This window comes from Neopsephotus bourkii, unplaced genomic scaffold, assembly GCF_033783945.1.
Source record: "Neopsephotus bourkii isolate Nb327-2 ecotype Australia unplaced genomic scaffold, CSIRO-AGI_Nbou_v1 NB_1634, whole genome shotgun sequence".
Taxonomy (NCBI): Eukaryota; Metazoa; Chordata; class Aves; order Psittaciformes; family Psittacidae; genus Neopsephotus; species Neopsephotus bourkii.
In genome coordinates this window covers 5,565,048-5,583,134 of record NW_026902109.1, presented here as the reverse complement: position 1 = coordinate 5,583,134, position 18,087 = coordinate 5,565,048, and the positions used below count along the sequence as shown (strand labels likewise).

The 18,087-nt window shown below is 42.1% G+C and overlaps 1 long non-coding RNA gene across 1 annotated transcript in view; it reads left to right on the top strand.

Moving 5' to 3' along the window:
* The window catches only part of LOC133223390 (uncharacterized), a 119,933-nt gene that overhangs the window by 89,651 nt on the left and 12,195 nt on the right, over positions 1-18,087 (top strand). Inside the window, exon 2 of the long non-coding RNA XR_009728553.1 lies at positions 10,412-10,517. This is a non-coding gene — a long non-coding RNA (uncharacterized LOC133223390). The remainder of the gene's footprint in view (positions 1-10,411; positions 10,518-18,087) is intronic.

Genomic DNA, 18,087 nt, shown 5'->3' with positions numbered 1-18,087 from the left:
TGGGAGGTGCTCCAATCCCCTGATCATTCTCGTGGCCCTCCTCTGGACTTGTTCCAACAGTTCCATTCCTTTTTACGTTGATGACACCAGAACTGTACACAATACTCCAAGTGAGGTCTCACGAGAGCAGAGTAGAGGGGCAGGATCACCTCCTTCAACCTGCTGGTCACACTCCTTTTGATGCAGCCCAGGATATGGTTGGCTTTCTGGGCTGCAAGTGCACACTGAAGCTGGCTCATGTTCATTTTCTCATCGACCAACACCCCCAAGTCCTTCTCTGCAGGGCTGCTCTGAATCTCTTCTTTGCCCAGCCTGTAGCTGTGCCTGGGATTGCTCCAACCCAGGTGTAGAACCTTGCACTTGTCATGGTTAAACTTCATGAGGTTGGCATCAGCCCACCTCACAAGCGTGTCAAGGTCCCTCTGGATGGCATTCCTTCCCTCCAGCGTATCAACCGAGCCACACAGCTTGGTGTCATCGGCAAACTTGCTGAGGGCGCACTCAATTCCACTGTCCATGTCAGCGATGAAGATGTTAAACAAGACTGGTCCCAATACCGATCCCTGAGGGACACCACTCGTAACGGGTTTCCACCCGGACATTGAGCCATTGACCACAACTCTTTGTGTGCGGCCATCCAGCCAGTTCTTTATCCACCGAGTGGTCCATTCATCAAATTGGTGTCTCTCCAATTTAGAGACAAGGATGTCGTGTGGGACAGTGTCGAATGCTTTACACAAGTCCAGGTAGATGACATCAACTGCTTTACCGCTGTCCATCAGTTCTGTAACCCCATCATAGAAGGCCACCAGATTGGTCAGGCAGAATTTCCCCTTAGTGAAGCCATGCTGGCTGTCACCAAGCACCTTGTTGTTTTTCATGTGCCTTAGCATGCCTTCCAGGAGAATCTTCTTGAAGATTTTGCCAGGCACAGAGGTGAGACCGACTGGTCTGTAATTGCCCGGGTCATCCATTTTCCCCTTCTTGAAAATGGGGGTTATATTTCCCGTTTTCCAGTCATCGGGAACTTCACCTGACTGCCACGATTTTTCAAATATAATGGCCAGTGGCTTAGCAACTTCATTTGCCAGCTCCTTCAGGACCCGCGGATGGATTTCATCAGGACCCATGGACTTGTGCACATTCAGATTTTTAAGATGGTCTCGAACCAATTCCTCTCCTACAGTGGGCCCAAGGTCTCCATTCTCACAGTCCCTGCATCTGCCTTCCAAGACTTGGGTGGTGCGGTCAGAGCCTTTGCTAGAGAAGACCGAGGCAAAGAAGTCATTCAGAACCTCAGCCTTCTCCAAATCCTGTGTAGCTAGTTCACCCGAGAGCTTCCTGAGGGGGCCTACGTTCTCCCTAATCTGTTTTTTATTTGCTATGTACCTGTAGAATCCCTTCCTGTTATCCTTAATATCCCTAGCCAAGTTTAATTCTAACTGGGCCTTAGCTTTCCTAACCTGGTCTCTAGCTTCCCGGACAACATCCCTGTACTCTTCCCAAGCCGCTTGTCCTTGCTTCCACTTTCTATAAAGCTCTTTTTCCATTTGAATTTTCCTGAGGAGCTCCTTATCCATCCAAGGAGGTCTCCTGGCCCTCCTGCTGCACTGTCTTCTAGTTGGGATGCAACACTCCTGAGCTTGTAGCAGGTTATCCTTGAAGACCAACCAAGCGTCTTGAGCCCCCCTGCCCTCTAGGGCTATATCCCATGGAACCTTACTAAGCAGGTTCCTGAAGAGGCTGAAGTCTGCTTTTTTGAAGTCTAGGGCAGTGAGCTTGCTGCATGCTCTTCTCACTGTCCTAAGGATCTCAAATTCAACCATCTCGTGGTCGCTGCATCCAAGGTTGCCCTGGAGTGCCACATTTCCGACGAGCCCTTCCCTGTTGGTGAGCACAAGGTCAAGCATGGCACCTCTCCTTGTTGGTTCCTCTATTACTTGCAGAAAGAAGTTGTCTTCCACACAATCGAGGAACCTCCTGGATTGCTTGTGCCAGGCCGTACCATCATTCCAACAGATGTCAGGGTGGTTGAAGTCTCTCATAAGGACGAGGACCTGTGAGCGTGAGGCTTTTCCTATCTGCCTATGGAGTGCTTCATCCGCAGACTGAATTTCTCCAGTGTTCTGGACTGGATTTTAGTGTGTGAACTACTTGAAATTAGAAAGGGAAAGCTTTCCTTGGCTTCTCATACTCATTAAATTTGCAAAGAACTTTCCAGTTTTGTCATTGCTATGCTATCTTTGCTTCATTCAGTCTTTAGAGTCTTTACATTGTTCTGTAAGAAATATCTTCATGAAGCTGTTCGGCAAAATGTCTTAAGAGGAAAGCTGTCACTCCAGACTACTCGAAGATGATAGATGTCTAGAAAATGCATGTTTCTTATGTTTGTTTCTCTGTAGATGAGGATCTTGCTCATTTTGCTTTTCCTGCATCAGGAATTTTGGCAGGAGAGCATGTAAAAGCAGATACTGCACAAACCTGACCAGAACACTATGGAGTAGTCTTCACACTGCAATTCTTTTTTTTTCCTTTTTTTTTTTTTAATTAATTGTCTAATAACAATCATATTCTGCACCTTTAAAGTTCAATATCATGAGTTGCAAGCAATGTTATTTGTCATTTTACTTTACTGATCAAGAATAGGTCTAATTGGAAACAGATCCTTAGGTTCCCTAGTGCTCTCAAACAATGTGAAGGTAATGCAGTAGTTTAGGAATCTGCAATTCCAGTACTTCTCAATCACTTCAGTTAGATTTTCTTACTCTCATAAAATATATTTCTGAACTAGCAGTGCTGTTTTCCAAATTGATTATGTCACTTGATAAATGCATTTTAAATTTTTGTTTAAACTACTGTTGAATATTACAAAATTGTCTGGAAAATCAGTGTAAAAAAAATTGGTACATTCTATTTTAAAGTTATTACAGTAATCTCCTACTTTTATGCTCTTTAGCATTAGATGGCACTGTTTTCCAAGCTTACTTTCATGAGTCTGAGAATTAAAAAGCTAAAATTGAAATGCCATCAAGTAATGGAGTTTTTAGTATATTTACAATAATTTAATTAAAATGTGGTAGTGTGAATTGGCAATGTATTGACCGTTATCAGCTGAAAGCATAGAGATTTTTCTGAGTTAGTGCTGTTACAATTTCAGAATAATAAGGCATCCCATCAATATACTAGGCTTGAATACATTTAATACAGCCTATTAATTGAACCTTTGGATTTACCTGTACTTATGGTTGGTAGAGGTGTGACTGACAGAAAACCAGTGATTAGTTCACCTGATTTTTATCTAGTTCATCTGTTTATTTTGTTTGAGTGTGGGTTTGGGTGTTTTTTTTTCTGTGTGTGTGGTAGGTGGTTTCTTTTCTTTCTAGTTTCCTGTCCTTGCAGTCCCTAGGGTTCTTATGACAGCTTTGCTTTTTTCAAGTGAAGTTCACCTGTGCTATCTGAAAATAATTTGCCTGACAACCACTGCATGAGTTGAAATAAAAAGAGCTCAGAGTGCTTTTATTAGTCAGCACAACAACAGGAAGAAGAAATATGTCTGCAACACTTGCTGTGAAAGCAGACTGTCTCTGAAGCTACATACCTAGTGAATGTCCCAGCTTACTCTTTGAGGGTTTCCCCACTCCTTTTTATTTCCTTTATGCCTGGGCAAAGAAGAGATGTTTGCCCACAAGAGGAGCTGGCAAGTGCATGTTACTGCAAAGCTGGAATTGGGCTACAGATACGGAAGGGTAGAAGGGTAGTTAGGGTAAATACAGGCTGTGCCCAAAGCTCTTGTGATGATTCAAGGAGTGGAGTTGACAAAATATTTCTGAGCTTTCCAACACTTGAATCTGCTCTAAAGGCTTTCTAGGTCCAAATTCTATGTGCTGTCTGTGCTTAGAAAGGCACAACCAAACACAAACATGAATGTGAATAGTGTTTTTGCAGTGCTGTCTCCAGTAGAAGGGAGCTATTAGCATAAAGAACATGCATTCTGCTGTTCAGAACCAGGATTTGCTGCTTCCACACTAGTCATTTTCTGAGATCCCCAGGATTAGCTGCTTCTTGGTAGGATTTGAATGCATCCTTACATACTGCCCATGCTGTTGGTCAAACAGAACTTTTTTTGGTGGATATTTTAAAATATCATTAGGGATAATAATATCAGTGTGTGGCTTAAGTATTTAATAAGAATAATTTGAGTGCTAATGCAAATTCAAGTACTACTGTTTTAAGAATGTATTAATTCAATAGCATGAGTTAAAAAAATCAGTGATTACTTTGATTTTATCAAAATTCTAAAAGAACAGAAAAATAACTTTGTAACTGAAAACTTCAGGTTTATGTTTGGGATTATTAATTTATATCATTTTCCTACCCTTTTGAGGTATCTTTTATTTTCTGATTGAACTTGTGAGAAAAAATATTTTTATAGTGGCATATAATGCAAACAGCTAGTAAAGAAAGATCAGAATGGTTGTGTTGAGACCTGGGTTGTTAGAGAGAAGTGATCTTGCTGCGAGCAAATCACTCCTTACTTCTCAAATGTTAACATTTTAATGTTAAATTAATTTCAATTAATCAGTGGAAGTTAAGTTTAAATTAATCAGAGGAACTACAGAGGAGTGTGAATGGGCTCTTTTACTGTGAACACCATTGTAATGGTGCCACCCTTAGGAGCTGACTAAAAGCTTAAGGGATTTCCCTCTTCTGGGGCAATAGTGTATATCCCTCTGCTTTCCCACTGTGACTGTTTATGTTCTTTTGCAGTGAAGTAACAGCTTTAGTTAGTATCTCAAGTTCTGATATCATTTGGTGATAATGACAAAGTTACCCAGCCACCTTTCACAACATGTAGTATTTATTTAGGGCATCAAGAAATACAGAGAAAATGAACATTGAGTCAATAAGCAGTTCATGCTTGCTGGCTATTACCCACTACCTGCGCAGTTCTGTCATGTGCATATGTGTAGATAGTACACTGTGGACAAATAAAAAGCTCATTTTCCACCTGGTCTGAGTTGAAGACGAATTGTTTATAACTAAATGAATATACTCAGCACAGGGCAGGAGGCAGGATTATGAAACATGGTCCATTGGGCTAGCTTTTTGCTATTGCTTGGTCATGTATGGCTTTCTCCTGTCCTGGAGTGTGACAAAGCTTACTTTACATGTATTTGCTTGCATCCCTCAAGCTGAAGGCATCCCTCAATAGTCAAGTTTATCAGATTGTCTTTTTTTTTTTTTTTTAAGCATTTGCATCAGAGGAATCTATGAATTCAGGTTGTCTTTCATTTTTTATTTACTTTCTTTGGTTCAGGATGCCTGTTTCACCTTGCAGGTGTAAGAATCCAACAGTCTTGTCACTTGCTTCTGTAATTTATATTAATTAGCTTCTCCTTTTCCTCTCAGACTCCAGTTCTACAGCAAATTAACTTTGAGCACAAGTACAGAAGTTTGTAGTCCTTGCTGTGCTAAACATTAGAGAAACTGATCACTTCCTATGGTATCAGAGGCCTCTCAGTGTATTTGTCATGTGAACGCTCTGAAGACTCTGATTTCTGTAATACAGTAGTTATCTTAGGGTAATAATGCAGTGTTAAACATTTTTTTAAGACATGCATGTTTATTCACTGGGGTATTTATGAGTTACTGAAATGTTTCTGTGTCACACCAACTTAATCTGTTCTCCTGGGTTCAGCTGTAGCAGTTGTTTTTCTCCTTCTTAGTAGCCAGTGCAGTGCTATGTTTTTGACTTTAGTCTGAGAACAGCGCTTATAACACACCAATGTTTTAGTTGTTGCTAAGTAGTGCTTACCCCGTTCAAGGACTTTTTAGTCTCTCATACTCTGCAAGTGAGGAGGGGCACAAGAAGCCAGGAGGAATCAGAGACAGGACACCTGAGCCAAACTAGCCAAAGGGGTATTCTATACCACAGCACATCATGCCCAGTATATAAACTGGGGTAGGTCACCTGGAAGACCCAGATCACTGTTTGGGTTGGGCTGGGTATCGGTCAGCAGGTGGTGAGCAATTGTATTGTGCATCACTTGTGTTTATTTTTTTTTCCCTTTCGCCTTTTAGTTCATATTCCTTCCCCTTGTTATTTCCCTTATCATTATTACTACTAGTAGTAGTTTTGTATTATTCTTTAGTTATTGGAGTGTTCTTATCTCAACCCATGGGGTTTATGTTTTTTTTTTTTATTCTCCTCCCCATTCCTCCATGAGTCTGGGGGCAATAAGAGGAGGAGTGAGTGAGCAGCTGCATGGTTGTGAGTTATGGGCTGGGTTTAAAACACTACATCTGTGTATGCATATGTTTTTTTATTGAATACCCTGCTCAGTAGGAGACCTCAAAATATACTGAAGTATTGGGAGCTATTTTATAATTTAAGAAAACTCCGTACTGTCCTAGTTTACTTAATGAGTATTAGTTTTACTCATTGGCAATGAGGTACCAAATAAAGTGTGAGGAAATAATGTTCAGTGTAAGCTGCTGTCTAGTAAATATTTGAGTGTTGTTAATAGACAATACCAAGTCAAGAAAATGCCCAAAGATATGGCAAACCAAAAAGTTTTGGGGAGCTTCTCCTAGATGTTTAAATTACATCAGACTACAAGCATTTTCTGACATGTCTGTGGTACCCTGAGGGGATAAGACATCTGCAGCCAATTGTTTACCTAAAAAACCCAGTCTGTAGTCCTATGAAAAGGCTTTGTTTCTGCTACAAAATTAATATTATGCTGGTTTTGAAGGTTCTCCTATCATAGCATGCTAATGCATAAGACTGGGGAAAATATTTAACTGAATCTGCTTACTAAAAGCAAATAGAATCTGTTGGCCCTGAATTCTGGAAAATCGCACTGCTGTGCTAGCAAAGACAACAAGAGTAAGTCCTAAGATATTTGCTTCATAATGGTTAGAAAAGAAGAAATCTTACATTACTCCACCTACGCATGTAATATTTTATCCCACCCCATCTTAGCTGGTGGGTGAGGGAATAATAGCTGCTGTGGAAACTGTGGATGAGGATACTGAGAGCATGTGTTAAAGTTCTGTATCTGTTCATCTTCAAACCTATTTAAGATGAAGGATAACTCTGCAGTTTCTGATTTTGCCTGTATATAAAGAAGGCATGTTTCAATGAGTGTCTGTAGACATCTCAGTGTGTGTCTTTCAAGCAATGTCCTTAACTGAGTGAACAGAACATGACCATTGCCTTCTGTCACAGTAGTTGAGGGCGAAGGAGAAGATGGTAAGTGATTTTTCTTGATTAATCAAAAAGGCAGCAAGTACAATTTCCATAAAAATTCTAGGTGAGTTCACACAATAATCAGGTATACTTACTGCTTTTTCTAGGAAAGACATTTAGATAAATAGTTTTAGGCTGGAGGAGTGGAGAAACAAAGAGAATTGGCTGCATCAACTATATGCTGGTACTTTCCAAATAGGAACCATGAACATGCTTTCAAAAAGTTACAGAAGAAATAAATAAATAAAAAGACAAGTATTAGAAAAAATTGAGTATGTAGCAAAAAAGAACTGCCTTATGGGATCTTGTAATAAAGAGTCTTCTATGAGGATATAAAGGTACACTGAGGACCACAGAGACAATGGAAATGTCTAATTGCAGTAGTTGGTTCAACATATGAGTGATATATACCAGTCTGTCTTGGGAAAGGAAGGCTATAAGAGCTCAGTTTTTCATTTCATTTTTTAACTGAGTTGTGCCCACCTGTCTATACTGTAAGGAAATCTGTTGAAGCACCATGATATATGCAAGTGTTGCATGCTAAAGAAAACTTAGAATCATAGAATCATAGAATAGTTAGGGTTGGAAAGGACCTTAAGATCATCTAGTTCCAACCCCCTTGCCATGGGCAGGGACACCTCACTCTAAACCATATCACCCAAGGCCTCATCCAACCTGACCTCGAACACTGCCAGGGATGGAGCTTTCCCAGCCTCCCTGAGCAACCTATTCCAGTGGCTCACCACCCTAACAGGAATGAATTTCCTCCTTATATCCAATCTAAACTTCCCCTGTTTAAGTTTTAACCCATTACCCCTTGTTCTATCACTACAGTCTCTAATGAAGAGTCCATCCCCAGCATCCCTGTAGGCCCCCTTCAGATACTGGAAGGCTGCTATGAGGTCTTCATGCAGACTTCTCTTCTCCAGGCTGAACAGCCCCAACTTTCTTAGCCTGTCTTCATACGGGAGGTGCTCCAGTCCCCTGATCATCCTCGTGGCCCTTCTCTGGACTTCTTCCAACAGATCCATGTCCTTTTTATGTTGAGGACACCAGAACTGTACACAATACTCCAAGTGAGGTCTCACGAGAGCAGAGTAGAGGGGCAGGATCACCTCCTTCGACCTGCTGGTCACACTCCTTTTGATGCAGCCCAGGATACGGTTGGCTTTCTGGGCTGCAAGTGCACACTGAAGCTGGCTCATGCTCATTTTCTCATCAACCAACACCCCCAAGTCCTTCTCCGCAGGGCTGCTCTGAATCTCTTCTTTGCCCAGCCTGTAGCTGTGCCTGGGATTGCTCTGAACCAGGTGTAGGACCTTGCACTTGGCATGGTCAAACTTCATGAGGCTGGCATCAGCCCACCTCACAAGCGTGGCAAGGTCCCTCTGGATGGCATTCCTTCCCTCCAGCATATCAACTGAACCACGCAGCTTGGTGTCATCGGCAAACCTGCTGCTTTAGCGTGTTTAGAGATGCTTATATTCAGACTTCTGCTTCTTAAAATATTACAGTATACTTACCTTAAATTTCCACTATAAACCACTATGCATCTTTCTAAGTCATCTTTGGAAACATCTAGTAGTACTGGGCATCATAGGATCTTGTACCTCTGGTTTCCGAGTGCATCCCCCTGGCAGTGTTGTCTATGAGATCTAATTGTTGCTAAAACAACTGGCATTGCAGGAATCTGGTGTAGTTTAATTGTCCAAATGTTTTAAAAATAGGTGTTTGAAATACTAAATAATATGTTTCAGGATAAACATTTATAATTGCCACTAGAAAGTTTCGATATTGTTCTACCATAAGGGGAACAAATTCAAAGCTTAACAGCTTGATTCATATTTGTTTTATTCTGTTCCACCTATATGTGAGCTCAGTCTCCTGAATATCAAGTGGTTACATTACCAAATGCTTTTAGCTTCAAACCATTCCAGCATACTGCATTGATGTTTCTGTCCAATAGCTTAACCTGCTTCTTTCCACACACTCCAAAGACAGCCAGATGGTTCCTTAATGTACATCAATACTCGGGCATAAAACTTACTTCAACATCGCTCTATAGTTTCACACTGCTGGATCCCAGTGCAGTGTTTTCAGAATAGTGATTACTTCAAAGGAAGCCAATTTGACAGAATGTGTTTCATGAAGGTGGTTATAGCTTTGTTGATAGATATACATAAAATTCTAAGGCTGTTTTTCCTCTACTTTTTGTATGAGAAATGAGGTCAGTTAACCTGCTCTCTAAACAAAAATCCCACTCCAAAAGTTCCCTGTTCCTCTAAGAGCTTTAGCTGTGATGGTTATAGTGCTCTGGTTTAACCATGTATTGTAGCAATATGCACACATGCACATACATATTTGGAGGTATGGATAGTATAGACACAACGTAAAAGTTCCAAATAAATGGTCTTATTGCAGGGTTGACGTATAGCCCCATACTTGGGATAAGGAAGATGAGAAAAGGGTGGTTATAATTCTTGAGTCATTCAAGTCAGTGGCTGGATTGTTACATACCAAGTACGTACAATGTTTTTCATCATGGGAGCGAAGATTTTTGAAAGGAACTCTGCTCCAAGAGCATAGTGGAAGTATTACATACTGCACTAGTGTTTGTGAGGTACAATGTTAATATTTTTCTGAATGAAAATATCCCTTCTCTTCCCTCTTTCATAAAAACTGAAAGAATCTGAAATTTCAAGTGCATTGAACACCTTTGTAGGCAGTTAAAAATAGACGATCTTGAAGTAAAATGGATATGGGTTAGATGTGTTGAGTAACAGCCATTGAAGTAGGAATATGTGTGCAACTTGGCTTCTCTAAGTTCCTGTACATCCATCTGTCTAAGAAATGGTGAAGATGACATTTGTAACATACATTAAGAAAAGTCAGAAAACTGATTTGGCAGAATTATCCCATGTATTTTTTATTAAGTCTATGGAATGGTGGCTTGTTGTTGTGGGATGTTTGGCTGTAAAGGTTAATGAATTAAAACCAGAAAACAACACTAACTTATGTTGAGGCCCTGCTGATCTAGTAACAAAGGCAAGTAAACAGATTAAAATAGAGAAAGTATGTTAGCTAGCTCTTTGTCTTTCATATTCCTCATATCATCACTTGCCTGCTCAGCAACGTGCTTTCTCTTCTGTCCCCCCCCAGGCATGAAGGAAATATGAAAATATTTCCAGGACGCTTAGTTATCTTTAACTCAGTGAATGTCTGAAAAGCGCTGGAACTCCAGTAATGCAGTGCTCCTGTGAGCTGGGTGAGTTAATAGAAATAAAATACTTTTTTTAGACGAGAGTGGTAGGACAAGGGGTAATGGGTTCAAACTTAAACAGGGGAAGTTTGGACTGGATATAAAAAAGAAGTTCGTTATTGTGAGGGTGGTGAGGCATTGGAATGAGTTGCTCAAGGAAGTTGTGAATGCTTCATCCCTGGCAGTCATCAAGGCCAGGTTGGATTGAGTCTTGGGTGACATGTTTTAGTGCGAGGTGTCCCTGCCTGTGGCAGGGAGGTTGGAACTAGATGATCTTAAGGACCTTTCCAACACTAACTATTCTGTGATACTATGGCTCTATAATAATATAACTTTTCAGACAGTTCCAAATATACTGTGCATTTTTTTATGTATATAGACAGAATAATGGTACCAAATTAAATGTCAAAATCCCCCATATTGTTAAACGCTACTCATCATGGATGTTTTGAATCTGACCTTATATTGTTACGTTTTGTATTGGGAGTTGGGCCTGGAAAAATGTTTAGGTCTGGTTTGTTGTTATTTTGTGTGTGTGTATGTGTTCATCAGCTAATGGCTTCTGATATGTTACCTGGATGAATCATGGCTTGATTTCGCGAACGAAGATTTGGGAAGGGCTTTACCCACGCTTACTACAAGCACGCTGATAACTAAGAAGGCCAATGTGGGATAGGCAAAACTGGCTACAAAAAGCACAGCAAAAGGTCTCCTTGGGTAGTACAGGTGGGGTGCGATTCTTTCTGCGTTGTCTTTTCTCCTCAAGACTAGTTTTTTGTGAGCTCTCAAAGGAGTTGACGGCATTATGTATGGTGTGCCTCCAAGTCTCCCGATTGGAGGCCAGGGTCATAGAATCATAGAATATTTAGGGTTGGAAAGGACCTTAAGATCATCAAGTTCCAACCCCCCTGCTATGGGCAGGGACACCTCGCTCTAAACCATATTACCCAAGGCCTTGTCCAACCCGGCCTTGAACACTGCCAGGGATGAAGCATTCACAGCCTCCCTGGACAACCTATTCCAGTGGCTCACTACTCTAACAGGAAAGAATTTCCTCCTTATATCCAATCTAAAATTCCCCTGTTTAAGATTGAAGTCATTACTCCTTGTCCTATCACTATAGTCCTTAATGAATAGTTCATCCCCAGCATCCTTATAGCCCCCATTCAGATACTGAAGGCTGCTATGCGGTCTCCATGCAGCCTTCTCTTCTCCAGGCTGAACAGCCCCAACTTTCTCAGCCGATCTTCATATGGGAGGTGCTCCAGTCCCCTGATCATTCTTGTGGCCCTCCTCTGGACTTGTTCCAAGAGATCCATGTCCTTTTTATGTTGAGGACACCAGAACTGTACACAATACTTGGAGTGAGGTCTCACGAGAGCAGAATAAAGGGGCAGGATCACCTCCTTCGACCTGCTGGTCACACTCCTTTTGATGCAGCCCAGGATACGGTTGGCTTTCTGGGCATGAAGCGCACGCTGCCGGCTCATGTTCATTTTCTCATCGACCAACACCCCCAAGTACTTCTCCGCAGGGCTGCTCTGAATCTCTTCTTTGCCCAGCCTGTAGCTGTGCCTGGGATTGCTCTGAACCAGGTGTAGGACCTTGCACTTGTCATGGTTAAACTTCATGAGGTTGGCATCAGCCCACCTCACAAGCGTGTCAAGGTTCCTCTGGATGGCATTCCTTCCCTCCAGCATACCAACCGAGCCACACAGCTTGGTGTCAACGGAAAACTTGCTGAGGGCGCACTCAATTCCACTGTCCATGTCAGCGACAAAGATGTTAAACAAGACTGGTCCCAACACTGATCCCTGAGGAACACCACTCGTAACGGGTCTCCACCCGGACATTGAGCCATTGACCACAACTCTTTGTGTGCGGCCATCCAGCCAGTTCTTTGTCCACCGAGTGGTCCATTCATCAAATTGATGTCTCTCCAATTTAGAGACAAGGATGTCATGTGGGACAGTGTCGAACGCTTTACACAAGTCCAGGTAGATGACATCAACTGCTTTACCGCTGTCCATCAGTTCTGTAGCCCCATCATAGAAGGCCACCAAATTGGTCAGGCAGGATTTCCCCTTAGTGAAGCCATGCTGGCTGTCACCAAGCACCTTGTTGTTTTTCATGTGCCTTAGCATGCCTTCCAGGAGAATCTTCTTGAAGCTTTTGCCAGGCACAGGGGTGAGACTGCCTGGTCTGTGATTGCCTGGGTCATCAATTTTCCACTACCACTGATGGTAGTCAATATGGCCAAGGCTTAAGGTATCGTTTCAGGGAGTCCTTATATCTCTTCTTTGGGACAACTCTCTTGCGGCTACCGGTGGCAAGTTCACGATCTTGGGGAGGCGGTGATCCTTCATCCTAGAGACGTGCCCTGCCCAGCACAGCTGCAATTTCAGCAATATGGCCTTTATGCTTGTGACCCCTGCCTGTTCGAGGACAGTGACATTAGACACATAGTCAGTCCAATGGATGTTTAGAATTGTACGGAGGCAGCGCTGATGAAAGCGTTCGAGGAGTCGCAGGTGATGACGGTAGATGACCCATGATTCAGACCCGTATAAAACAGCAAACAATACAATGGCTCTATAGACACTGATCTTTGTACTTTTCTTCAGGTGTTTATTACACCAGACTCTTTTATGGAATTTTCTGAAGGCTCTATATGCCTTTGCTATTCTGTTGTCTATCTCTTTGTCGGTGGTCTGTTTGGCATTCTGCACTAGGCATCACTCTGGTCTAGCAGACTTAACGAATATTTCTCTTGCGCACTAAAACATAATAAGGTGCCAATGTTTAGATCGAGGATGCATCCAGGTTGTCTTCCAGCTGTCTTTCTGCTGGAAGATAGTGTTGGTGATGGTAAGCTGTTGCTCTGCACAGAACTCTAGTAAGAGGTGACCGTTATCATTGCAGCTGCCAACACCGTGCTTGCCTAGTACTCCTTTCCAGGCTTCAAAGTTCTTTCATACTCGGGCGTTGAAGTCACCAGGGATTATGATCTTATCACAGTATCACAGTATCACAGTATCACAGTATGTTAGAGATTGGAAGGGACCTCAAAAGATCATCTAGTCCAATCCCCCTGCCGGAGCAGGAACACCTAGATAAGGTTACACAGGAACGTGTCCAGGCGGGTCTTGAATGTCTCCAAAGAAGGAGATTCCACAACCTCCCTGGGCAGCCTGTTCCAGTGTTCCGTCACCCTCACTGAGAAGAAGTTTCTTCTCAGGTTTAAGTGGAACCTCTTGTGTTCCAATTTGTACCCATTACCCCTTGTCCTTTCATTGTTTGCCACTGAGAAGAGCCTGGCTCCATCCTCGTGACACTCCCCCTTTATATATTTATATACACTAATAAGGTCACCCCTCAATCTCCTCTTCTCCAAACTATAGAGACCCAGCTCCCTCAGTCTTTCCTCATAAGGGAGATGCTCCACTCCCTTAATCATCTTAGTTGCCCTGCGCTGGACTCTCTCCAGCAGGTCCCTGTCCTTTTTAAACTGAGGGGCCCAGAACTGGACACAGTATTCCAGATGAGGTCTCACCAGGGCAGAGTAGAAGTGAAGGAGGACCTCTCTCGACCTACTAACCACCTCCCTTCTAATACACCCCAGGATGCCATTGGCCTTCTTGGCCACAAGGGCACAGTGTCGGCTCATGGTCACCCTGTCGTCCACCAGGACCCCCAGGTCCCTCTCCCCTACACTTATCTTCTTATCTTCCTTATTTTCTATAGGAACCTTTTGAGTGAGGTGATGCAGGTCAGAGTAGAATTTTTCTTTTTCTGCAGGGTCAGCTTGCAGAGTTGGAGCATCTATGCTGAAAAGAACAACATTTTGCTTATTGTGTAGTGGAAGACATAAGGAGATAATACGATCGGAATGACCTGTTGGCAAATTTTCAAGTTTAGAGATGATGGAGTTCTTAATCATGAAGCCGACTCCAGAAAGATGACTTTCAGTTTTGGGTTTGCCTGACCAGTAGAGGGTATAGCCAGCACCATGTTCTTTGAGGCTACCTTCCTCATGAAGGCGAACTTCACTGAGAGCAGCGATATCGATGTTAAGTTGTGACAATCTGTGGGCAATTAGTGCAGAACAGTGCTCAGGACGCCCACTGTTCACTGTATCAAGCATGGTTCTGATGTTCCAACATGCGAGTGTCAATCTGGACACACCTTTGGAAGCAGGTGTATGCCTTTGTCTCTTTGTCTTTAATTGACCACAACAGAAGATGCCCCTTGGCTGCGGCTAGCCAACCAGGTGGAGGGGGAGATGAGCTTTGGTTAGGCCACCTTTTCTAGGCCTCTCTCCATATGGAGCAAGCAGTACTCTCCTTGAAAAAAGGCTGCTTGGTCATTCAGGATGCTGCCGAACAAGACTGTCATCTCCTGGGTTAGACTTGAGCGACCAATGTCCTGAACCGCCTGCATTCAGGGTTGGGTCTGCAACTTCTAGTGCGCCTTATCACCTGCCGCTTCATCCCTCACCTGTCGCTACAGGGCTTTGCAAGTGTGGGTAAACCCTTTGGGCCTTTGCAGTGGATTTATTTTAGGTGAGGCACAGCGTGCGCATAACTGGCCTCACCCTTTACACCTGAGGTTTATCTGCCAGGGCCTAGCGAGCTTGGACGGTGACAGCGAAGTCCTCAGGTCGAAGGTTTGATTAGAGTATTCTTCTCTTAGATGGATGGCCTTACAGGGCTATACGAGCTCCATCTGCCCGGGTTTGAAGTTGGAGTTGTCCTTCTCCTAGGATGGTTGCCCGAAGGCTAGTGAGCCCATCCTGCCCATGGACGCGCTTTGTCTGACCCTTCATTTGAGACCTGACTGCCATAGGACGCCCTACCAGAAGCATAAGCCACCACCAGCATAGCTCCCAACTTCACAAGGGCACGCAAACTCTTTCCCCACGACAAGGGGGTGTCCGTGAAAGAGAATAAAGGAGAAGAAATTAGGCCATTGTAACTTGAACTTGGAAATGTCAATAGGTTGGATTCTCATCACAAATTGCTTTAGTTTATGCTAGTGCTTTAGGACGTAGGAGGGGAGAAATTTTTTATAGGGCAAACATCTTATGACAGGGAGATGGCAGACTCATTATTTGCATGGAGTGAGAAAAGAAAGTGTCTATGGAAACCCTACTTATGGAAACTCTACTTATGTAACTATGTGGTTATATTGTAAAGTAGCTAATGTGGAAGTTAGAAAAGGTATGCAATTTGAAATGCATCTGAAAGGTTGTATCTCTAGGAGCTTCTTTAGATACCCTGAATCGGTGTTTTGAGAAATAATGTTGCCACTGACAGCACCGAGTAGAGCCCCTTCCAAATTAGGAAGTCAGGGTATGTCCTTCATTGAGTGCTGTCTGTGGGTTTTCTAGCCTAATTTTAGTTGTAACTTATTTTGTAACAGGTTACATTGAACTAACAATTTTATTGTGTGAATTTAGAATTATAAGACCATTTATTGACTGAGCATAAGCTGTGAGGTATGAAAATGAATGATCAGTTAAAAAGTTTATGTTTCTAGTATAGAACATAAAAAAAATGTCGCAGTGATGTGAATGAAACAGTCTCAAAACAGAGGTGTATCATGGGCTTCTAACAGATTTTCACAAGCCTGTTGCTTTAGGGCTTTGTTCTATTTTCCCTTAGCCTTGCTCCATCTTTGGTGCTTCAAAGCTTTGGTGATTGCTTTCTGAAGTTGCCCCATGTGAGGACTCTGAATACTGGTCCCTTTGTGGGATTTAAACCAAGGTTTCATCTTTGGCAGGTTCTTCATAGGAACTTTTCTAGCATTCTGCACATTTCTGTGTCCTTCAGAAGCTGGAGTACATTTCTGGCATTAGTACAAAATGGGGAAGAAAAATCTCCAAATGATAGAAAGGTCTTGGTATATGATATTCCACAAAAGTAGGTTTTTCCTGAGGCAGGCAAGGAGTTTGCACCTCAAACTACATAGTGTTCTTTTCCAGTAAAATTTTCCTGTATAGTTTTTGAAGTAGCTCACTCATTAAGGTATGCTTGTCTGGATCTTTGCACAGATCTGTCTGTCTTAAAGAAATGAAATAGATTGGAGCTTCAACTAGCTACCTCACACCTCAACAGAGGTCAAAAGAGCAGGCAGAGTACAAGAAATATGTAGCTGTAGTATATTTTTTCATTAAATATTTATCATAATTTTGACTTGGCAAAAATGCATTTTATGTTAATACAAGTATCTTTGCTTTGGGGAGTATCCTGTGTTCTGCTGGATCATAAGACCTTTTAGCATCTATGTAGTGCTACAGATTACATTGCAATAATGCTTCTATGCGGTCCTTGCTATATACTGTGGAATACTACAGCTTGTGCTTACGTGAATAGAGTGGTGTACCACATCCAGATGAGAATACTAACTATACACAATAATTACGCTATTTTTGGCAATAAATAAATCCTTATATAAATAAAACTATTTTTGCTAAATGTGAGGAGAGAAAGCAGTTAATCCTCTATTGCTGAACTGAAGCTAAAGTTTCAACTTTGTGCAGTGCATATCTTCTAGTATCTTCTATAATCAATGCAAACATAAGACTGGGACTTTCTGTCCTATATGGGGGCCTATAGGGATGCTGGGGAGGGACTCTTTGTTAGGGACTGTAGTGATAGGACAAGGGGTAATGAGTTAAAACTTAAACAGGGGAAGTTTAGATTGGATATAAGGAGGAAATTCTTTCCTGTTAGGGTACTGAGGCACTGGAATGGGTTGCCTAGGGAGGTTGTGAATGCTCCATCCCTGGCAGTGTTCAAGGCCAGATTGGACGAGGCCTTGGGTGATAAGGTTTAGAGCGAGGTGTCCCTGCCCATAGCAGGGGGGTTGGAACTTGATGATCTTAAGGTCCTTTCCAACCCTAAATATTTTATGATTCTATGATTCTGTTGAAATTTCCAATATAGGAAATTCCATAGAGACCCTAAAACACTACACAAATTCTAGTATATAGTATAAACTTTTTTTTCTTACATTATTTTTTAAATGTTTCCGTCTTCTTTCTACTAACAGCACAAACCATAACTCATTACCGAATGGGGAGTTCCAGACTGAACCCACATCATTTTAGTCAGCTAGTGGAGTTGTTTAATTTAGGAGTGATATTGACAGTTTCCTCTTACTGTCAGGAGAAATAAAAAAGCAAATGTATTAGTTCAGAACATTGTCCTGTTCAACTTCAAAGCCATTTGGACCTGATTTTATTTTAATCAATATTTTAATCTTCCCTTCTTCTCAAAATACATCTTATTTTTAATAACAAGATGAGGAATCTTGCTTGAAACTTTTCTATGAAGAGTATTGTGTTCTGCTTCTAACACACGGTGAAGACATGAGTTCAGAAAAATCTACAAAGAACAACAGGTTGAAGTACAGAAGATAGATGTTAGTATCATCATCTTTTTATTGCCAGATCATTGCATAGCAGTCATAAAAGAAAAATTCTAATATCTCCCTATGCAATATAGCTCCTCTCTCAAAGCTGTACTGTTCAGATGCAGACTGAAGGCTGTTTCTCTTGCATATGCATTTGGTG